The sequence below is a fragment of the Ipomoea nil genome, unplaced genomic scaffold (assembly GCF_001879475.1).
Source record: "Ipomoea nil cultivar Tokyo-kokei standard unplaced genomic scaffold, Asagao_1.1 scaffold3105, whole genome shotgun sequence".
Lineage (NCBI taxonomy): Eukaryota > Viridiplantae > Streptophyta > Magnoliopsida > Solanales > Convolvulaceae > Ipomoea > Ipomoea nil.
The window spans coordinates 98,338-123,412 of record NW_017619533.1 but is presented as its reverse complement, the minus strand read 5'-3'; the positions used below and the strand labels follow the sequence as shown (position 1 = coordinate 123,412).

Below are 25,075 nucleotides of genomic sequence, written 5' to 3'. Positions count from 1 at the left end.
TAAGCTATTATACAATGAAAACAAGAGAAAAAAATGCATGTAATTGGAGAGCATCATGCGGCAGTTACGGCAGTTCTGTGGAAATCCAATATATTCGGTGAGATGTGTAGGAAGTGCAGCATGCAACGTGGACATAATCTTCATGAATTAGAGCCACTAAATTATTATTTCCTAACAAAAATAATGTTTCAGAGGTCAAACAGGGCAAAATACAGTTCTGAATATTGTATCATAGCCCTGCAGTACCAAAAGTTTTTTTCAGAAACCAAACTACTCTAGGTCATTTTTTCCAGCTTCACAGTCACTCGCTTATTCTTCTTTGAGCTTTGAGTGGATGATAATTCATCCAGAAGATTTCTTTTCACTGAACCACTTCTATCACCACTCAATTCCTTCACTAGCTTCAAAGAAGTTACAGGACTTTCAGCCTCGTTATCATCCTCTTTGAAGAAGTCCTGAAAACATTTTCCAAATTAGAGATTATATTCCATTTAAGAAAATAACAATTAGTTATAGATTAGAATTATATTAAGTTAGGAACTGGCTGTAGGATCCATGCTTTGGGAATCAGGCAAGTCTGGACAGTGAATTGTAAGTAATGTACCCTAAATGTAAGCTTTCTTCCCTATTTGCCTTATCTCTTTGGGTTTTGACATGCCTTTATGTGCCCACTTTCAAACTGTGTCTGATCTCTTGGGTTAAATGTAAGTAGAAATTTCTGAGTGTTCTTTAATTTGGTCTCTCATTTACTTCAATTCTAAGTGTTGTTTATGTTATTTAATTCATTCTGATTTTTCTTTATTTTTATAATTACTTATCTACAAATAATGTTTCTTGAGTGTTGACAAAGAAGAAATGACAGAAGAAATGATTTCGTATTTTCTGAGTGTTCATTACTTTGGTGTCATATTTACTTCATTTTGATTTTTCTTTCATTTTATGATTACTTAGCTACAAATAATGTTTCTTGAGTGTTAACAAAGAAGAAATGACAGAAGAGGACAGAACAAAAGACACAAAATGTTGATGACATTGGATAAATGTAAGCATTTCTGAACCTTATGAATTTATTTGGTTGATTCCAGTAATACTACATTATGGTTTACCTGATATGCATGATCAAATATTATATCAAATACTTACAAAAAATTGTGTGTACCTTACTCTGTGTGTTTAATCAAACTGCCATGTAAGTAGCATTTATACTTATACTTGAAATTCCATATTTCCTTATGGTATCCTAAGTCTGTAGACTTAGCAATCTGGAGAATACATTTTCTGCAGTGTTTTTGAATCATGCCCACATGTCTTACATTGCAAAGATCTTTGTGGATAAAGATTAGGTTGCACTTCTTCCATTGATAGCTTGACTGCCAGTTTGATTCAATCTTCAACCTTAAATCTTGATCTTGATTAGTACACCATTTTAGACTTGCATCTCTTGATTCCTGCACAAAAAAAAAATAAAAAAAATAAATAAAAAAATAAATAAAAAAAACACAAGCATATTAAACTTTCTTTTATTGATCTAGCATGTCTTTGATTTTTTGGGTTCGAGTAACGTATTCTTCGCAGGCGGGTGATATAAAAACTACGGTATTGCTATGATTGTTGAGGTTAAAATCTGTTTTGTCCAAAAAGTTGTACTTATCTAGGGTTTTCCTAGAGTAGTTTATGAACTAATTTATTTTTCGAATTACTTCATCCAGGGCTTCATATCTATTTTATTTAGGGTATAAATTTTCTATCAATTGTTTTGCTCAACAACGCCACTCATCTAGAATTTCATATATATGTTAATTTGCATGCTTAGATCTGGAGTTTCTAATGTTCAGTCTAATACTCCAGAACTCAAACTATTCTGTCAATTTTGCTATCTAAAACAGTTTAAATGGGTTGCATTATTGTAAATAACTATTGTACTCTTTTGGCTATGAGTCTCTGTTTTACGGTACTTAACACCATATTTTGCACACCTAATAGATGTATTTAACTATAAAATCTGCTTAAAATCACAATGTGTTACTTTTTTCAAACTATTGAGAAAAATGCTTTTAGTTGACACCTTTATTCTGAGAAGGGTGTTTCATTTACCTCCATATCACAGCTGATCTGGTAAGTTGCTTCATTCTTCTTAGATGCAGTTTTTATACAAACTGTGTCACTCTCCTATCTGTACTATACTTTTATTTCTACAGCTAATTATGATAGTTAATTTTATTCACCATTGTCACTGTACGATGAGACTTTCTGTTCTTTTTTATTAATTGCATAGTGTTTAATTTCATCTTTGAATGTGTGTTTTATTATTGTACAAAAGTCTATTTCTAGAGATGAAATTGTATTCTGATGCTACCTACAGAATGCAACCTAATCGTTGTCCTCAATGCCTATAGAATATCCTCAATGCTATATATATGCTATCTACAGAATGCAAATTGTTTTACATCTCTTGCATTCTATTAGTTTTTGAATTTAACTATCATCTCTTTAAAGTTTTGACTATTGATTAAGTTTTAAAAGTGTGCTATCACCAGAATACTTTTTCTGTTTTGTTAGATTCAAATCATAAAATTGAAAAACACTATAAGACTAAAATACAGATAAAATTGTTGCATCAATGCTCAATATATGCCATCTGTGTCACTATATATTTAATTTTTCACTTTAGATCATATACTGTAACACCCCGTGTTACGGCCTTTAATCCCGAATTAATTATTTAATTAATCCCGTTAATAATAATTAAAAAGGATTTAACTTAGTTAAGATTCCCTGTAATTAATTAATATGGTCCACCATGGACCATGGACCCTTGCCCAAGTCCTAAGCCCAAATGTATATATACATGAACATATATTCCATACTTGGCCTAGAATCCTTCTCTAGCCCAACCCACAATACTAATACTACTTCTATTGCTATAAGGAGTATTAATCTGGACCATTCATCTCGCTTAAATCAACGTCCGGAATTGTCAAATTTTTTTTTAAAAAAAATGCGGTGGCAATTTAGTAATTTTTGCATGTAGGTAAAAATTAAGGTGAGCGGATCTGTGATTAATGTGCGTGGGGTTTGTGCTTAATGTGCGTGAGATTGTGCTTAATGTGTGTGGGGTTTGTACTTAATGTGCGTGAGGTTGTGCTTAATGTCAATAGTTGTTGAAACTTAAAATCTGTGAGTTAATATATTAAAGTGCATGGGGTTTGTGCTTAATGTGCGTGAGATTGTGCTTAATGTGTGTGGGGTTTGTACTTAATGTGCGTGAGGTTGTGCTTAATGTAAATAGTTGTTGAAACTTAAAATATGTGAGTTAATATTTAAAGTGCGTGGGGTTTGTGCTTAATGTGCGTGAGGCTGTGCTTAATGTGTGTGGGGTTTGTACTTAATGTGCGTGAGGTTGTGCAGACGCTATCATTTGTGTAGACGCTACTCATTTGTGTAGACGCTATCATTTGTGTAGACGCTGTGTAGGCGTTATCTTCTTCCCGACACGCGTTTTTTTTTTTCATTTTTATTGATTTGAGTCGTTGATCTAAATTTGATCAACAGCTCAGATCTAACCGCACAACCGCACGGGAAGATATACCCGCACCTGAACCCTTCCCTATATATATATATATATATATATATATATATATATATATATATATATATATATATATATATATATATATATATATATATATATATATATATATATATATATATATATATATATATATATATATATACAACACATACGGGTACATACCCGCATACCTATCCCCTCTATATAGAATACTTACACACGAATACGTACGCACAACCACCGGCGAACAACCCTCCCCCACCCTCTCTCTCGTCCTACACCCCCAACCTATGCTCCATCTTCGTCCTTTGTCTCCCCCTCCGTAGTAATCAAGAAACGAAGCGTGACGGCAGCAACAAGGGTGGCAAGGCCGTTCGGACACCTTCCCTTCTCTGAGGAACGATGGCGATCTACGGCGGACTTCGCAAGCAACGAACGGCGTGGTGGTGACGATTGCCTCTCTGGCAAAGCTCGAACCAACGACCACGGCAGCGGGGTGGCGGTCTTCGTCTCCTCCTCCCGCGGGCGTAGCAGCAGGTAACGCCTTATAATTCGATAGTTTCAATAGGCAGTAACGTCGCATGAACACTGCTATTAGGATGGCAGTGTTGGGCGGGAAGAAGATGATAATGATGGGGCGGTATGTTGGCTCATTAGGATAACAACACGGTTTAAGAATAGACATGTGATATTGGCATAGTGGTTAGGACTCTAGTTTGTATAAAGAAAAACCTGGGTTTGAATCCTACCTTATCATATGTTTAGATATGGTTATTATCCTTTTCGGTTATTATTAGATGGTGACTAGTTGGATTAATTGATTATTATTAATAAGGGATAATTAAGATATGATAAGTGTAGATTTGTGGGATACGTTTAGACCGGGAGGAGGCTTAACTATTTTATTAGCTCGATTACGTAGTGAAGATTGAACTTGATTTACAGGTCCCTTTAACGTTGTATTGGATGGATAAGCGAATGAGGTAACCCATGTCTCAACAAAACCTATTTTCCTTGCTATGATCTCCTTCTTTGGCTCCCTCTATATACTTGTGTCTTGATGAATTTCTTTATGATATTGGTGATATAATCTTGATTGATTGATGTGATGATTTTATGAGGGATCTTGATGATCTTGATGTCAAAAAGAGGTTCTTGATATTCATGTGATGATTTCTTGATAATGAAAATAAAATATGATTTTGATGATTTGGGTGGGATTAGAGCCCTAGGTTGGATTGGGAATTGATATTGTGATGTTCTTGATTTATATTTGGGTGGGAATTTGCATGTTCGGGTGTTGTTCGTGTCTAGAAGTCGTGTTAGGATGTGTTCAATATGATTCTTGCTTTAGATCCATTAAATGCCTATGTGGTGTCGTTAATTGCGTTTAAAAGTGTCTAAGCATGGTTTCGGGTTCCACGAAGGATCCCGGGACGTGTATTTGATAAAAGAGTCAGTGGGGGGTAGGTGGGGGTAGGGGTACCCGCCACCTACCCGCTGCCCAAAGTGAGACCGCCAGGCAGCGGGCAGTCATCTGCCTGCCGGGCACCCGCTGCCCGGAAGTTGTCACCGAGGGCCACCCGCCGACTACCCGCTGGTTTGTCACCCACCCCGGGTCTTTGGCTTCCCCGTTTGATGTTCCCCATTCCCCGTGATGTCCCAACGGACCCCGGTTGTCGTGCTTGAGTCTAGTTTGATGTTTCTAGTACCGTTCGTAGGATAAAAGAGTCTAGGAATTGCATGCTAGTTGAATCGGTAACCCGTTGGCCTAGGTGGAAGCCGTATGAACCCCTTAGGATTATTCTTAGTATGTGAATGATTACACGTAAGCTTATTTATGTGCCCCCCCCCCCCCCTTCCTAATGTGCTATTATGTGCTATGTGATGCATGATTCCCCAATTTGGTTGCAATCAAATTGGCTATACGGGCAGTTGGATAGGTTGAGAACCATCCCAACAGTTAACCAAGCCGGTTGCGATCGGTCAGGTATATAAATATTATATAGGGCTGCGGTCCACTGTTTGGTTACTTATGAGCTGCGGTTCATTCTCCTGGCTGCGGTCAGTGATTCACTTCTTGGGCTGCGGTCCACATGGGCCTCGTGTGCTATGACCCACCGACCTGGACGCGCCAGGCGGTGTGTGGGCCAATAAGCCCGAGGAAGGCTGTAGTCCACCGACCTGAGTAATCAGGCGGTGTGTAGGGCTACGGCTGGCTGCGATTGTAACACCCGTCAAAACAAGCTATAATAAAAGCCTTAACGCATGCAGATACCATAACAAAACACTAGCACATGGGAAGATAAAAGGGTAACTGGATAACATAAAATCCGAAACAGGGGTGTTATGCCACGCTTATCAACACGATAAACGCTACGGACAAATCTGCATGGTATACAACTATCCAAAAACTCATAGTCTAAAGCTAAACCGGCTCACAGGCCGTAGACAAACAAAAGGAGCTACATTATCGGGCACTAGACATCGCGCTCGTCTAGACATCACCTGAAAGATCACAAAGATAAACATGGGACGACGCCCGGTCAGCGAATAATGCTGGTAACCCACCAATACATGTGAAATAACATACATAAGTAAGGTATAAATTGCAAAACCATTTTCGAAATGGAATACATATATATATAAGTGTAAAACCAAGAGTCAAAGCCAACATAAGACTCAACACTCTCAACAAACAACATGGGACCACATCCCAAGACCACAAGGACAACACGACTCACAAAAGAGTCAAGGCATGATCCATCATCACTCAATAGATCAAAACCCGACAAGCACAACGCTAAAGGATAAGACTCAAACACCCGGCAACACATGCCAAGGCAACACATGCCTCCGTGACTACACATGTCACAAGAGAAGAACACACAACACCGGCTAAAATAGCCCTCGCGACATCACCCATCACGAGTTAGTATGCCTGCCTTATGCCCTGTTCCAACAATATGGCTACCCCCAACCTTGTTTCTTCTTTCCAACCATTACCTCCATGAGCCCTGTACTTCTTAGTCCAACCTTTTCCCTCGGGGACCGTCGTTCCCCACCAACGTCCACCAACGAGACCACCAATTTCATAGTACACGAGGTACCGTACACACACACGGCAACACATGGCTTCCCAAGAAATACGTGGGCCCGTCACTCAGGCCACAACTCCATAATCACGTCACGGCCACCACGAGGACCGCTGCAATACCTTGGTGACTAGTGTCCCATACCACTAATGGTGCAATCCAGGTAAAGCCACACACACCACACCTCAACAGGAATCAATTAACCGATTACAACGAAGGTATGAAACATACTCAATCAAGGAATGGATCACAATCCAACAACAACAACGATGAATAACACAAGTTATCATCAACCTATCGGAAGGTACAAACAACACACATGCTAGCATTTAGACACCAAACTAGCATGCTTATCAACGGGGAAACCAAAGACAGTTCCGAGGAACACACATGACACATCACGGTTCAACGAAACACAATGTTGAGCACTTAGGACGATTCAAGACACCAAAGTCCTACATGGATACCTACCATATAGTTCTAGACATACGAAACACAAGAAGACACTCAAATAGTTCCACAAAAGAACATCGGGAAGTCAAAATACCAAATACCGAGTCAAAAGAATCACGAGGAACAAATCCCATCTCAACACCACTGTGTTCCCTGCAGGTGGACCCACGGGTACACTACCCACGAGGCCATGTACCTGCGGGTGGGCGGCGGGTAGGGCTCTGCCCGTCGTTGCGCCCGCGGGTACATCCCTGTGTCCAAAAATAATCCCTTCGGGGATTTTCAACTCCAAGCTCAAATTCAAGTCCAAAACATGCCAAATCTCACCCAATGCAACAAAATGACTTGAATCAAAGGAAATGCCAAGCAATGGCACAAATGAACCCTAAACACAAGCTCTAGATATGCATTTTCACAAGACAATGCATAAACACTCACATTTCATAGCAAAATCACAAGTAGAATCCAAGAAATCACATATAGGTAAGTAAAATAGGTTTTGTAGAGCATGGGTTACCTCTTGTAGACTAAAAGACTTCACTTTACACCTCAACAAGCTCTCCACAAGGCTCACTTTCCAAACCCACTTCAAGAACAAACCAAAAGATCATAAAGATCCTACTTTTAAGAAAAAGACATCTAAGATGGAACCAAAAACACAAGATGGACTTAGATCTTACCCTCCTAGATGCCCAAATAGGTGAAAGGTTGAATCTTGGAAGCAAATCTTGAAGTCTTGGCAAGGTCTCAACTTAGCTTGAAGGAAAAGCTACTCACCTTTCTAGAGAGAAGGTAGAGCTAATATTTTAGAAAGTGTAAGGGGTGAAATGAAGATGTCTTCTAGGTTAGATTACAATACTAACACTTGATGAAAGGTCAAGAATACCCTTACTAACTTTCGAAAGTGTAAGAAACAAGGGAACTCCCTTCAAAGCTCAAGGTACAACTTGACTTTGGAGTTGACTAGTCAAATACTAGTCCCCAACTATTAAATTTCAGGATTTTAGAAATTAATTCCTCAATTGAAATAGGATTAATTACTCAATTAATCCATGAATTGAATTTGGATTTTTGGGGTGTCACATCCTCTCCCCCTTCAAAGAAGCTTTGTCCCCGAAGCTTGGGTACGACGAATTAAAACAAACGGTGATAAGAACAACATTGTGACAGGAGGTTCAATAATAAGCTCTTTTTGGTCAAAACTCAAAAGGTTTCACAAGAATTCCAAACAAGAGGGAAGGCTTATATCAAATCAAAAATTGGCAAGAGTTTACAAAGGGTTGAATTGAGCATCACGAACTCTAGATTTAACACCAACACCGACTTCTAGACAACAACCAAGAACTAGACAACCACCTCCAAACACCAACTACTAAGCTAGCTAACAACAAGGCAACAAGCAAAGCAAGCAAACACACAAGGAAGGCAACAAACTACCACCAAGCTAACAATGGCTAAAAGGAAACAATAAGGAAAAGGCAAACGGGATTACCACAACACTAGCTAGAACTCCTCACTCTCCGTCTCCTCGCCCTCCTCAGACTCCTCCTCATCTTCGTCTCTGCGGCTCGAACTGGCCTCAACCTGGTCTAGCCTCTGATGCACGGCAACGAACTGTGTCTTCATAAAGGTGAAACCCTCCTCGATCAAGCGGTTCTGCTGGCGAAGGAAGGCGATAACGCGCTCCTCGTGTGCCATGGCATCATGCTCTCTCTTCGTGCGAGCTTCCCTTCTTCGTCGGTTCTCTTCACTATCCGAATCACTTTCTTCAGCTTCGGCAGCTTCCGGTGCTCCCACCACATCCTCACGATCAGCTTCATCCTCGGCTTCCTCATCACCTCCCAAACTCTGAACGGCGAGGCTCAACTTCCCGGCATGAATGCCAAGCTCAGCTGCCAACTCGGCCCTTTCTTCGGGTGCTTTCCTTGCAACTTCCTCCATCGTGATGTACTCACCATCATCCATCTGAAACAGATTACAACTCCGAAGGTTGGTGGCATCCAACACCATCTTTCCCACAGCCTTCGGGAGACAACCATCCACACTGACACCCTTCCTAACCAAGATCCAACTCAACACCATCCCGTACGGTAAGCTCTTCCGATTGTGATCCCGGCAAAACATCATGTGTTGCAACATTAAAGCTGGCAAGTTGAACTTAACCATATTCTTGAGACAAAAGGCAAAAGGTGCACTCCAACTTTCCCAACAAACTGCTTTTGTTGTTATTAGGCAACAAACAATCCGATACCAACATTACCAAAATCCTTTGCTCTGCAGACAACCACTTCTTCTCCGGCCTTGACGCTTGAGTGGAACCACTCGTACGGCCCAACAAAAAGCTCAAGTAGTCACGGTACCCCATGGTATCCATACTAATCCAAGCATGACCACTGTACTGAGCCATTCCGGTAGCAGACAAACTCAAAAGCTGAGCCAGCCTCTTCTCAGAAAGCACCAACTTTACACCTCTCACTTTAGAAGTGATCTCAAGCTTATCTCCTTCCCTTGTCACAACCATGTGACGATGAAACTCTTTAACCAGACTCGGGTAAGTCTCGGCCCTTATGGCGAGAAACCCATCCAAAAATCTTGGAATCTAAGCATATCCAACAAGGCACTAGGAAAAGATTCTGGGTCAAAAGCTTTACCTTCAAGAACAAGGTAGTGGGCATCCACCCATTCCGCTTTCCTAGCCAAACTTGATCTTCTAGGCATGGCAAGAGATGACCCAAAGCTCAACAAACAAAGCCCACAACCTCCTCTTCTTCCTCCTTACACTCGCTGCCCCTCTCTCTCTCTCGAGCTCACTCTTTCTCTCGATCGGCTCTCTCGGCGACAGCAGGTCGGCGCGGCACGGCGGAGCTCCGGCTGCTGCGACGGCGGCGTGGCGGTGGCTCGGCGACGGTGGGGCGACGGGCTGGTGGTGGTGGCGGTGAAGCTACGGGTTGGGGGTGGGGTTTAGGTGATCTCACGGGTAGAGAAGAGAAGAAGAAAAGAGAATGTGGGATTTTAGGGATTTGGGAGAAATTGGGGAAAAAGATGATTTAATTTGGGGATTTTGGGTAAAGTTGGAATTTGTGGTTTAGATGGGATTAAAATTGGATAGGTTCCAAGAAAGACAATTGGCTCAAGTAGGTTAGAGGTTGGGTTGACAAAGAATAGGCTTGGGTTTGAAACTTAAAGGTTATAATTTAAACATTAGGCTTGGTTTTTAAGCTACACAAGGAAATGTTTTTGGTATGAATTTTGCTATTTCCAAATTCAAAGAATACATGGAAAATTTAGGGAGCTCACAAGGAATTGTTGTAAGAACAACCAAGTATAAGGATTGTAGAATTGGCCCAAATCACAAAACATTACAAGGATGGATTGCTAACTTCACAACGAAGCTTATATACCAAACTAAAGAAATCACTTAGCAAGAAGAGTTTACACTAAGCTCCAAAAGAATTGCTATCAAGGAAAAACATGCCAAGGATTGCCAAGGAAAGACAACTACGAAACACAAGATAACACTCAAGGCAACAACGAACACTATGATCACAGAAAAACAAGGATAGGCTAGAGGAAAGGGGTTACCAGCCAACTCATCCTCCATCAAGCCCCCCGACTCAGCCTGTGAACGTGCCATCACAAAGATCCTTCAAGGTGGCCTAGCTCCGACTGCCCCGCGACCCGAACTCCCTCCCGAATCTCCTCCGACTCCCGGGGGTGGCGGCAACGCTCTCTGACTGGCAAGCTGGGGACACTCCGCGACTTTGTGACCACGATCCCCGCATCGGAAACACCTAAACACCTGGCCATGACAATCTTGGCCCGCGTGCACCTTTCCACATCTACAGCAAACAATCGACTTAGCATGATCCCGATGCTCCACTCTGATAGGTCCTTGAGAAGAAGATGATACGATCTTGGCCTGGAAACCGGGTCTTGGCTTCTTAAAGGTAGAAGAACCTCCGCCCTCGGTCCTCTTCCTAGCTTGCTCGAACGATCCTCTCTGAAGCTGCTGCACGCGATACAGATCGGCGGCACACACGTATGCGTCCTTAAGAGAGCTCGGGCTACTCATAGTCAAGGCTTTTCGCGCCTCATAGTTCAGACCGGCCACGAATTTCTCGACTTTAGCGAGCTCTGAAGGCACGAGCGTCCTCGCAAAACGTGCCAACTCCAAGAACCTCATGTGGTATTCAACCATAGACATGGATCCTTGCTGCAGGTGGAGGAACTCTTCATACACGGCGGCGCGCACATGTGCTGGGTAGAACCTCTCACGCATTCTGTCCTTGAGCGTGATCCAACCGAATTCGGGTTCTTCAAGAAGAGTCGGACCTTCATGGACCCACCACAAATCCGCTTCTTGGCAAAAGTAGAACGTTGCCAGTTCTACTCTTCTCTCTTCGGGGCAACCCACAACGGTGAAGATCTTGTCAAACACCCGTAGCCACTCTTCCAAAACTACCGGGTCTTCTTCGCCGGCGAAGGTTGGCGGCCGATGTCCCGACACCAAGCGACCTACATCACAGTGCCCAGCAGGAGGAGGAGGCGGCACAGCGTGATTCTTGTTCAACAAAGCTTCACTGAGCGTCTGCATGGTCTGAGTCAGCTGGTGAAGATTCTGAGCGAGCTGCTCGTTGGTCGAGGTCTCCGGGGTGCGGGCTCGGGGAAGAGGAGGCATCGCAACTTCTACAACAACAACAAGGTTACCAAAAGATAGCAAACAAGCAAAGAACAGAAGGCAACACACAGCTCACCGCGCAACCTAGAGTCCTAAGCCTAACACTTAGCTTCTTAAGGTCGCTTAGAGGTCTCAAACCACACTTAGCCACTTAGAAAGTCTGGACTCAACTCTTCCTAGGTTCAAACCTAGGCTCTGATACCAACTGTAACACCCCCTCAAAACAAGCTATAATAAAAGCCTTAATGCATGCAGATACCATAACAAAACACTAGCACAGCGGAAGATAAAAGGGTAACTAGATAACAAAAAATCCGAAACAGGGGTGTTATGCCACGCTTATCAACACGATAAATGCTACGGCCAAATCTGCATGGTATACAACTATCCAAAAACTCATAGTCTAAAGCTAAATCGGCTCACAGGCCGTAGACAAACGAAAGGAGCTACACTATCGGGCACTAGACATCGCGCTCGTCTAGACATCACCTGAAAGATCACAAAGATAAACATGGGATGACGCCCGGTCAGCGAATAATGCTGGTAACCCACCAATACATGTGAAATAACATACATAAGTAAGGTATAAATTGCAAAACCATTTTCGAAACGGAATACATATATATAAGTGTAAAACCAAGAGTCAAAGCCAACAGGACAACACGACTCACAAAAGAGTCAAGGCATGATCCATCATCACTCAATAGATCAAAACCCGACAAGCACAACGCCAAAGGATAAGACTCACACACCCGGCAACACATGCCTCAGTGGCTACACATGTCACAAGAGAAGAACACACAACACCGGCTACACTAGCCCTCGCGACATCACCCATCACGAGTTGGTATGCTTGCCTTATGCCCTGTTCCAACCTTATGGCTACCCCCAACCTTGTTTCTTCTTTCCAACCATTACCTCCAGGACCCCTGTACTTCTTAGTCCAACCTTTTTCCTCCGGGACCGTCGTCCCCCACCAACGACCACCAACGAGACCACCAATTTCATAGTACACGAGGTACCGTACACACATACGGCAACACATGCCTTCCCAAGAAATACGTGGACCCATCACTAAAGCCACAACTCCATAATCACGTCACGGCCACCACGAGGACCGCTTCAATACCTTGGTGACTAGTGTCCCATACCACTAATGGTGCAATCCAGGTAAAGCCACACACACCACACCTCAACAGGAATCAATTAACGGATTACAACGAAGGTATGAAACAAACTCAATCAAGGAATGGATCACAGTCCAACAACAACAACGATGAATAACACAAGTTATCATCAACCAATCAGAAGGTACAAACAACACACATGCTAGCATTTAGACCCCAAACTAGCATGCTTATCAACGGGGAAACCATAGATAGTTCCGAGGAACACACATGACACATCACGGTTCAACGAAACACAATGTTGAGCACTTAGGACGATTCAAGACACCAAAGTCCTACATGGATACCTACCATATAGTTCTAGACATACGAAACATCAAGAAGACACTCAAATAGTTCCACAAAAGAACATTGGGAAGGCAAAAGACCAAATACCGAGTCAAAAGAATCACGGGGAACAAATCTCATCTCAACACCACTGTGTTCCTCGCTGGTGGACCCACGGGTAGGCCCCTACCCGTGGTTCCGCTCGCGGGTACACTACCCACGAGGCCATGTACCTGCGGGTGGGCGGCGGGTAGGGCTCTGCCCGTCGTTGCGCCCGCGGGTACATCCCTGTGTCCAAAAATAATCCCTTCGGGGATTTTCAACTCCAAGCTCAAATTCAAGTCCAAAACATGCCAAATCTCACCCAATGCAACAAAATGACTTGAATCAAAGGAAATGCCAAGCAATGGCACAAATGAACCCTAAACACAAGCTCTAGATATGCATTTTCACAAGACAATGCATAAACACTCACATTTCATAGCAAAATCACAAGTAGAATCCAAGAAATCACATATAGGTAAGTAAAATAGGTTTTGTAGAGCATGGGTTACCTCTTGTAGACTAAAAGACTTCACTTTACACCTCAACAAGCTCTCCACAAGGCTCACTTTCCAAACCCACTTCAAGAACAAACCAAAAGATCATAAAGATCCTACTTTTAAGAAAAAGACATCTAAGATGGAACCAAAAACACAAGATGGACTTAGATCTTACCCTCCTAGATGCCCAAATAGGTGAAAGGTTGAATCTTGGAAGCAAATCTTGAAGTCTTGGCAAGGTCTCAACTTAGTTTGAAGGAAAAGCTACTCACCTTTCTAGAGAGAAGGTAGAGCTAATATTTTAGAAAGTGTAAGGGGTGAAATGAAGATGTCTTCTAGGTTAGGTTACAATACTAACACTTGATGAAAGGTCAAGAATACCTTTACTAACTTTCGAAAGTGTAAGAAACAAGGGAACTCCCTTCAAAGCTCAAGGTACAACTTGACTTTGGAGTTGACTAGTCAAATACTAGTCCCCAACTATTAAATTTCAGGATTTTAGAAATTAATTCCTCAATTGAAATAGGATTAATTACTCAATTAATCCATGAATTGAATTTGGATTTTTGGGGTGTCACAGCGATCCACCGAGTGATGGGCCTGCGGTGTGTAGGGTCGTAGTCTCCGAGGATCATCGCCCACCGACTGAGTCCCCCAGCGGTGTGCAGGGCTTGATCCCCTATGATCCACCGACTGTGCCCGTCAACGGTGTGTAGGATCGTAAGTCCCCCCTTGTAAAGTGGATCACAGTCCACCGACTAAGCGCGTCAGCGGTGTGTAGGACTGTGATCCGCCGCTTTGTTCGTCAGCAGCCTATAGGGTTGGTTGCGATCAACTCCCTTCATGCTACGGTATGATGTAGGGTGCTGCGGGGCGTGTTAGTGCTATATGCACTAACCCTCATGTTAGGGGCATGTGATTGGTCTCGTGGCGCCACCAAAGTATGATTGTGTGATACGAATGATGATTGGATGATGATATGATTGATTTGAAAGTGATCTGTGACCTTAGATGCATATTCTTTATGATGGTTGTCTCCACTTAACTGTTATCATTGATTATTATGCTTGCCCCTAATTGCTGAGTCTATTCCTAGGTTTAAAGCTAGAATCTCTTAAGTATATATCTTCTTGCTTCAAAATGGTTTTCATATATCTATATATATCTATCCATATTGTATTTCAACGCGTTGGAGTGGGTTACCAGCATCATTCGCTGAACAGATATATTTGGCTTTCAGGTACCGATGAGTAGACCTGGAGCGCGCTAGAGATCCGAAGCATAGATTAGTTAGTTTCCTTTCGGCCTGCGTGCCATGATTATGTAGTGACATTTGTATTGAGGATTTCAGTTAGTTAGCCTGTGCATCTAAGTTCTCCAGCTCAGATGTGGCATAGCACCCCGCACTCTTATGTTTGATTTTGGGATTTAATGTGAATTCACATTTATTATATAAGTTTTAAAAGTTTAAAAATTTCGTGGTGTTACATATACTATTCAAATATTTTAATATTTTAATTTGTATTTTTTTACACTTTAAATTCATGGATGGGTTTTGGATTGAAATGCAGATTATGAGAATTACATATTTGTTGGTTGCCTTGTTCATACTTTTTTTTACAATCATGGAGATTTGAAGGCAGCCCCAAAATATTAAATCACACAGCATGGATATTACCTGGAACACCAGAAATCACACAGCAGACCTATTAGTAAGGAAATATCCTCATCATTAAGCACCATGGCTTTTGTAAGTGTATACATTCCCCATCTCCTTGTTATTGTTATACTTGTAATTTATTCCATAATACTATTATTATTATTATTATTATTATTATTATTATTATTATTATTATTATTATTATTATTATTATTATTATTATTATTATTATTATTATTATTATTATTATTATTATTATTATTATTATTATTATTATTATAATTGCAATTGCAATTTATTCCATAATATGTTTTTTGGCTTTTTCTTTGTCCACGGTAACATTTTACCACATTATTATTATTATTATTATTATTATTATTATTATTATTATTATTATTATTATTATTATTATTTTTACCCGGGCGTTGCACAGAATAAATTTGTTATAATCTTTAAGAATATTTTGATCAATATACAAATATAAATCATAACAACGTATATTATACAGTGCAATTGACGAAATGGGTTGTATCACTTATGTTTTTTGATGTTATCCTTGCTTGAATTCGAGCAAATAATTACCCAATTATCCATGCAGTGCGCGTGTAATGCACGGATAAATTTTTTTTTTATTATATATTTAGATAATAAAATTGTTACTATTTCTTTAGATATTATTATGCCGCATAATCATATCATAGCATATCCATGTCAAATCATATCATCATCATATCATACCTTCTCATATAAAGGGTGGATTTTTCAAGTATTTTCAATCTCAATAGAGTTGTAAACTAGCACGGTAGCCCCACTAACTTAAAATGACGGCCAACTTTTATTCCTTCACCTGCATGCATGGTTGCTTGAATTGAGAACACCTCTAATCACCCGTCTTAGATTGCTTTATGTATTTATAAATAGATTCCAGTGCTTCCGTTTAAGTAATTTTGTCATTTTCTAAATTTGTCGAAATAATTAAGATTTTCCCTATTATCATCTGTTCTCTTCTAAATTCATTTACTATTTTTCTAATTTGATTTACTATTTAATAATTAATTAACATATATTTAACGGTGTAACGACATTTTTTGTCTGAAAAAAAAAGTACAACATTTTTAATATGATGTACAACTTTACCAGTACAGAGAATACATATATAATTTATTAGTGGTGTAACCTGCATTGACTCTTTGAGCAATGGCGAGATAAGATGCAAGTGAGCGGGAGAAAGATTAACCTAAAAATTTAGGTTAAAAATAGGTTAAAAGAAGAAAATATAATATAAACCATATTCCTGAGCGTTCAATAATATGCTAATACCTGTAAATTATGCTATGGAACCGTGCTCACCTTGCACTTCCACAACGGCGTCGTTTTCATTGAAAATGACGCCATTCTAATTATAAAAAAAAATTATTTTTCACTTGTCGTTAATGGTGTTTCTCTCTTCGCAATCGCACAATTTAGAAATTATAAATCTACTGTATTTAAATTATGAATCTACAGTATAGAAATTATGAATCTACAGTATTAGGTTTGTGAACATATGATAGTTTATGTTCATAATTTTATAAATATATGTTCATAATTGTAGAGCTATATGTTCATAATTTTCGATGTTCATATTCTCAATTATTGAACTTTGTATTCATAAATCACAGTATTATGTGTTCATAATTTGATAACTATACAGTTTAGAAATTATGAATCTACAGTACAAAAATTATGAATCTACAGTACAGATATTATGAATCTGCAATATAGAAATTACGAACCTACTGTATACAAATTATGAATCTACTGTATTTAAATTATGAATCTACAGTTTAGAAATTATGAATCAATAGTATAGATTTTAATTATGAATCTACAATATAGAAATTATGAATCTATAGTATAGAAATTATAAATCTACAGTATAGAAATTATGGAGAATAACGGTGCCATTAACGACACCGTTACTCAACCACATGAAAACAACTTCATTTGGAACCGTGCCCACATTGCAAGGTCGGCACGGTTCCACATTATAACGCTCCCCTAATACTTGGGGGGCCAGTACTAGCTATTCCGCCCAGAGAAGGAATGGGCCATTCCCAGGAACAATGTTCCTCAGCTACGACAGCCCATGATGCGTGGCAACGTCTTGTTGCTAGTTACGCCAGTGCCTCACGAGGACGTATCATATCCCTCAAGGCCAAACTCATGAGGAATCCGCGAGGGTCTTGGTCCATCACCACTTATCTCAATGACATGCGAGCCATAGCTAATGATTTAGCGTTGGCTCAGTGTCCCGTATCTGACGAAGATCTGACCGTCTAAGTATTGACTCAGCTAGGCGAGGATTACAATTCCATCACATCAGCCATCCGTGTTCGTGAGAAGCCTCTTTCTTTTGGCGAGTTGGCAGATGTGCTGACTGACCATGAACGTCAATTGACAGACACAGATGCTTTGCGTCAGTCCTTTTTTACAACTGCTAATGTTACTCAACGCACCTCGTCACCCCCGTGGCGTAACCACCAGGCCAACACCAACCAGAGGGCCCGCAACAATAACAATCACTATAGCTCCAATCGGCAACAAGGGAAACACAATCGCTCCGGTATCGTCTGTAAGTTTTGTTATCTTATGGGTCATGAAACAAGGGTGTGTCGCAAGCTAGCCCGGTTTTTAAAGGAGTATAATGTTCCTTCTATGCAATCCTTTGTACCTCCTATAACCAATTCGATGACTGGGGCTTCTCCTCCCTGGATGTTTGATAATGGGGCGTCGCACCATGTGACACCAAACCTCGCTCCTCTGTAGACTTTCGCCGAGTACAGTGGATCGGATGAAATACGCCTGGGTGACGGTAATTCCTTACAAATATCCCACATTGGCCAGTCTGTCATTCCCACTCCTGCTAATGTTCTCACTCTAGATAATGTATTGCGTGTCCCACAGTTACACACTAATTTAGTTTCTATTTCCCAGTTATGCAAGACTAAACGTGTGTCTGTTTAATTCTTTGACTCTCATTTTCTGGTCAAGGAACTTCGAACGGGGATTCCGCTGCTACAGGGGGCGAACATTAGTGGTGTCTATTTTGGACCAGTTGCCTCTCACCCAATAGTTCATGTTACGCAGTTGGCTCGTTTGTCTTAGTGGCACCAACAACTTGGGTTATGAACCTCTTAGGACTATTCTTAGTATGTGAATGATCACACGTAAGCTTATTTATGTGTCTCCCCCTTCCCAATGTACTATTATGTGCTATTGTGTGTTATGTGATTCATGATTCCCCAATTCGGTTGCGATCAAATTGGCTATACGGGCAGTTGGATGGGTTGAGAACCATCCCAACTGTTAACCAGGCCGGTTGCGATCGGCCAGGTATATAAATATTATATAGGGCTGCGGTCCACTATTTGGTTACTTATGAGCTGCGGTTCATCCTCCTGGCTGCGGTCAGTGATTCACTTCTTGGGTTGCGGTCCACATGGGCCTCGGGTACAATGACCCACCGAACTAGACGCGCCAGGCGGTGTGTAGGGCCAATAAACCCGAGGAAGGCTGTAGTCCACCGACATGAGTAATCAGGCAGTGTGTAGGGCTACGGCTGGCTGCGATCCACCGAGCGATGCGCTAGCGGTGTGTAGGGTCGTAGTCTCCGAGGATCTTCGCCCACCGACTGAGTCTCTCAGCGGTGTGTAGGGCTTGATCCACTACGCTCCACCGACTGTGCCCGTCAACGGTGTATAGGGTCGTATATCCCCCCTTGTAAAGGGGATCACAGTCCACCGACTGGGCGCGTCAGCGGTCTTTAAAGGGTTGGTTGCAATCAACTCCCTTCATGCTGCGGTATGAGGTAGGGTGCTGCGGGGCCGTGTTAGTGCTATATGCGCTAACCCTCATGTTCGGGGCATGCGATTGGTCCCGTGGCGCCAGCTCAGTGTGATTGAGTGTCACAAATGATGATTGGATGATGATATAATTGATTTGGAAATAGACTGTGGCCTTAGTTGCGTATTCTTTAAGATGATTCTACTTAACTGTTATCATTGATTATTGTGCTTACCCCTACTTGCTGAGTCCATTCCTAGTTTTAAAACTAGAGTCTCTTAAGTATATATCTTCCTGCTTCAAAATGATTTTCATATATCTATATATATCTATCTATAATGTATTTCAACGCGTTGGAGTGGGTTACCGGAATCATTCACTGAACAGATATATTTGGCTTTCAGGCACAGATGATTAGCTCTCAGAGCGCGCTAGAAGAACTTGGAGTAGATAGATAGTTTTTCTTTCGACCTGCGTGCCATGATGATGTATTGAGGATATTTAGCTAGTTTAGCCTGTGCATCTGAGTTCTCCAGCTCAGATGTGGCATAGCACCCCACACTCGTATATTTAGTATTACTCTGTTTTGGGATTTAATGAGAATTGACCTTTGTTATATAAGTTTTAAAAGTTTCAAAATTTCGGTGTGTTACAATACCAGTTCGTTTTGAGATGGATGGTGCAAAAGTTGTTTCAACGCCACTTGCAACATCAGAAGAGTTACTCCCTGCGTAATCCGGTACTGCTACGGTGGATGTAACTCAGTACCGGCGTCTTCTTGGCTTGTTGCAGTACCTGGTTGTAACACCCCCAATTTTCACAATTTTCAGATTTAGTTTGTTTAACCTTAGCATGTGCAATCACCGTGAAGGGTGATTGTGGTGGTGACACCTCTATTAAGTTGTTTAGTAAGTTTATTCCGCTGCCTTAGTTTATCTTTCAAGGTTAAGTCTGTTAATTAAGTTTAAGAAAAGTGGGGTGTTTCAATCACTATCAAGAAGCAAGGCGGCCGAGATGTCTGGTTGTTTCCTTGACCTTTTGTTCTACTTTTTCAGGTCATCGCTCGGCTAAACCTAAAAAAGTGAGGGACTAGTGATAGATACCCGCAAATCGGACACCCAGCCGGGATGACGAGGCCAGGCGGTCAGGCGAGGGCGCGGTGCGACACTTAGCAAATAGGCAACACCCGCAATTTCAGGAAGAACACTCGAAGATCATAGCCAGCCAACTCCCAACGACCGACCACCAAGGAGAGCGGCTGCCCGCCTAGGTGGAGGTCAGTCGGTTCGAGTAAAGTGACCAGCATTGGTAGCCGGTGTGACACCCCAGAAATTCATTCCCTAAAACCCGAATTAATTCCTTGTGGCTTTACAATTCTTATCCTAATTTCCCTTTGAAATTAGTTGAGGGACCTAGTTTGACCAAACCCCTTACTCTTTTAATTTGGTCAATGAGTTGTACCTTGTGCTTTAGCCCTTGTACTTTAGACTTTGTCTTTCTCTTAACAAGTTTTGGAAGGAAGGGACCCTTTTGGTCATTTCACACAATGCTAGCATTAAAACCCTACCCTAACCAAGGAATCCAAATCATTTTTCAGGATTTCCCTTCTCTCTACATCTCTTTCTTGCCCCCTACTCCTCCTTCTCTCTAGGAAATCCTATAGTTGATCTTCACAAGTTCTTCAAGAAATCCCAAGCCAAGATTCCAACTTTCCAACACTATAAGGCTAGCAATGGTAAGATCTATCCTTCCCTACCTTTTCCTTACAAGATTCTTCCATCTTTTATCAAAATCTTTCTTCTACCTTGTGGGTTTTGGGAGTTTGTAGAAGATCTAGTGGTGGGTGAAGTGCTAGGTTGATCTAGAGGAGCTTTGGTCTTGCTTTGAGGTTGAAGAAGGTGTTCTTGGTCTACAAGAGGTAACACATGCTATACAAAACCTATTTTCTATTGCTATGAATGATTTTTGACTTCTATTTGATGTTCTTGGTGTGATTTGTGAGATTTGATGCATGATCTTGTGATGATGCATGTTTAGAGCTTGTATTTAGGTTTCTTAAATGTCATTGCTTGGCTTATTATTGGGTTCAAGTCATATATTTGTTGTGTGTGAGATTTTAGGTGTTTTGGACTTGAACTAGGCTTTGTTGATGAATTTCCCCGAAGGGAAAAATTGTTGTACAGGTGGTACCCCGCAGGCGGAACGGCGGGCAGTGGCCTACCCGCCACCCCACCCGCGGGGAACGTGGTGGAAAAGGGTATGTACCCCGCGGGCAGGCCCACGGGTGGGGACCTACCCGTGGCCCCACCCGCGGGGAACAATTGATGTTGATGCAGGAATTTGTTCCCCGTGAATCCGTGATTCATTTCTTCTTGGTATTGATGTTTTGACCTCCCGTTGTTGGATTATTGAGTTATTTGTGAGTCTTCTTGATGTTTCGTATGTCTAGAACAATGTGTAAAAATCCATGTTAGGATTTGGTGTCTTGAATCGTGCTAAGGGTCCAACTTTGTGATTCGTTGGGCTAATATGAGTCTTGAAGGTTCGTTGGAACCCTTTTGGTTTATCCGTTTGATGAGCATGCTAGTTTGATGTCGTTTTGCTAGTATGTGTGTGTTTTGTTCCTTCTTGTTGGGGTTGGCAACTCGCGTTGTCAATCATTTTGATGATGGATTGTAGTTCTTCGTTGTTGAGTATTGCTTCATGTCTTCATTGAAGTCTCTTAATTGATTCTTATGATGTGAACTTGTACAAATCGTTGTACACTTTGTTGATACTCAATTGGGCTATTGATGAGCTTCAATCTTCTTGATGATGATGATGACTGTGTGTGATTACGATTGAGATTGGTGGTAATATCATTGAGGTTTGCTCACGAGATCGGTGGCAATATTGTGACTTTATAGTACCCTCGTGTACTATGAGATCGGTGGTAATACGGTTCTGATTGGTGGTAAAGGTTAGTGGGGGATGACGGTCCCAGGCGGAATAAGGTTGGACTCATAAGTACAGGGTGGCACTAGGAGGTAAAGGTTGGAACTAGTTATAAGGTTGGGGGTAGCCATAAGGTTGGAACTTGGTTCTATTATGTGAATTGTCATTATGTGATTGTTGTACTTCTTGCCGTTGAGCATGTCTATGATGAACTCTACCTTGTGTATGGTAGGTTGCATCAAGAGTTGTGTTATCCTTTGTTTTTTGTGGATTTGTTGTCTTGATTGAGGTTGATGATCCTCGGTCTTTGCTGAAAGTGTGATGACTCTTTGATGTTGATCTTCCTTTGGTTTTAAAATGACTATATACTGTATTTCTCAGTTCCAAATGGCTTTGACTATATCTATCTATACTATATTATTTAACGTGTATTGATGAGTTACCAGCATTATTCGTTGACCGGGTGTTATCCCCATGTTTTACAGGTTTTGAGTAGATGACGAGCGCGCTAGATGTGGACTCTAGATAGTGTAGCTCCCGTGCTTAGATGTTTTCCTTTTGTTGGCCTGTGTGCCTAGACTTATGTTATGTTTAATGATTTCGATAGATTTAGCCTGTGCACCCATGGTTTATGGGTGTGGCATAAGACCTTCCCGATTTTTAATAGCTTCCGCTTTGTGATTGTTTTGATGATTAGCTGTTTACCTTTGAATTTAAGCTTTTAAAATGTTGGTAAAATCGGTGGTGTTATAGCCGGTGTGTCCCTGACTGAATGCCATGCATGCAGAATTCGGATGGGCGACCAGGCTTTGCAGGTGGCATGTCCCTGACTGGGTACCACTCAAGAGATCAATCGGGCGACCAGGCTCCGCGGTCGGGGTGTCATTGCCCGAGTACGACGGACCCTCAAACCATCTCCTTGGCAACTGGGATATTCCCTGGCTGGGTGTTTCCTCTAGGGGTGTTTAATCGGTTAACTGAACTGAATTAACCGAAAAATTTTTTCTTTAACCGTTCACCGAACCCGAAGTTTGCTCTACCGAATTAACTGAACCAAAATTTTTGTCGGTTAATCGGTCAATTAACCGAAATTTTTAAAGCTAAAATTTTAAATTCTAAAAATAACACCTAAAATAATAAATCCAATTAAAATAAAATACATATCATAATAAATTCATAACAAAATATACAAAAACATGAATTATAAACTCCAAACATCCATAACTTCAAATCTTCAATCCAAAATTCAAAGTTTAAACATCCATTACAATTTATATATATATATATATATATATATATATATATATATATATATATATATATATATATATATATATACACATATAAATATATATTAAAAACTTGGGTTAACCATTCAGTTAATTCAACTAATCGATACTTTCGAACTGAATTAACCGTTAACTGAAGTTTTGAAATTTCTTTAACCATTAACCGAACTGAAAAAGTTCGGTTAATAAACGGCTAACCGACTTTGTCGGTTCAGTCGGTTAACCAAAAATTCTCTGAAGTTTGCACACCCCTAGCTCCCTTAGAGGCGGTTATAAACAGAATCCGCAGAAATTTACTTTCCTCATTTAATACAGGTAGCTTCCTCTATGAGTTTAGGCAGTTATGGCGTCATAGAGGCCAGTTTCCTTAGCTAATTCGGCCCTACGTCAGCCCTACTTTCCTTATAGATCTTGGCTCAACGCCATCCCTACTTTCCTTGTACGGGTTTGTATTCTTGTATAAATATCCCCCGGGATCATCATGTAAGAGGGTCGATCACTTTGGCTTCTTTTAGCACTTAAGCGGCCGAAGCCCTAGAGAAATAATATCACTTTATTCTCTCCATTGCTTTATTGTCTGTCCACATAAACTCTTGTTTATAGTATTTTACGATAGTGTTGGACCGCCGACCTGCACCCGAGAGCTGTAAAACTAACAAATACCATTAACAAAATATGGTAGTTAGTAATAATTAAACTCAATAAATATGTTATAAATCCAAAAGGAGCTATAATTATTATTAAAATATCAATCAAAGTGGTGGGATCATACATTAATGACCCAATATAGGTCCCAAATAGCTTGTTCAAAGTAAGTTCTAAAGTCCCATAGACACATAAAACGAAAATGTGTTCAAAATTAAAGGGAAATCAAAACAAGCTACCTTTAATAGGCCGTAATGACTAAAATTGGCCTAAAGATCCAAAATTGAATGATTTTTTGATAATGAAGTTATGAGTTAATAATACGCTAAATCCAATCTTAATGCATGCTTTCATGAATGTATAATTATAATAATAATTATTTAATATATATACATAGCATGCTTGAATTACACACATTAATATATTATTAACCCATTCTAAATAAATTGCAATACTTGGCAATTTAATGTGGACCTCAATATTAAAGTAAAATTCAAATAGCAAATTAAACTTAATATTTTTCCTAAATTGAGTTATAATTTAATAATAACTGAAAGAGGAATTAATTTGATCAATTGGCTAGAAGAGGTCCAAATATGATGATAGAGAACTAAAGCAAATAACTTAAGTAGGCCCAGGTTTTTTTTTAAGGACCAGGTCTGCCCAAAGTGGGCCTGACCCGGCCCAAGTTTAATTTCCATCATCATCTCCTTCCTTCTTCAAAAGACAGCAGCCCTAGTTGCCATAGCGAATGGCAGTTGCGACTGAAACTAGGAGGAGCAGTAGCTTGATGTCGTCAGCGTCGCCTGAAGGAGGGAATTGAGCATCAACTTCGCCGGGGAACCCAACTTCGCTCTGCCGCATCTCCTCTTCGCAACGCCAGAGACAGCCGTTGTTCGCCTATGCTCGCGAAGCCTCCGCCAGCCGAC

At 40.9% G+C, this 25,075-nt stretch overlaps 1 long non-coding RNA gene across 1 annotated transcript; it reads right to left on the bottom strand.

Annotated features, from left to right (window-relative positions):
* Positions 1–1,205: 1,205 nt before the first annotated feature.
* LOC109166741 lies at positions 1,206–24,355 on the bottom strand. Its single transcript, XR_002051719.1, has 3 exons — positions 24,345–24,355; positions 6,259–6,261; positions 1,206–1,278 (listed from the first exon to the last, which is right to left on the bottom strand). It is a non-coding gene; the product is annotated as an uncharacterized LOC109166741 (long non-coding RNA).
* Positions 24,356–25,075: the final 720 nt, after the last annotated feature.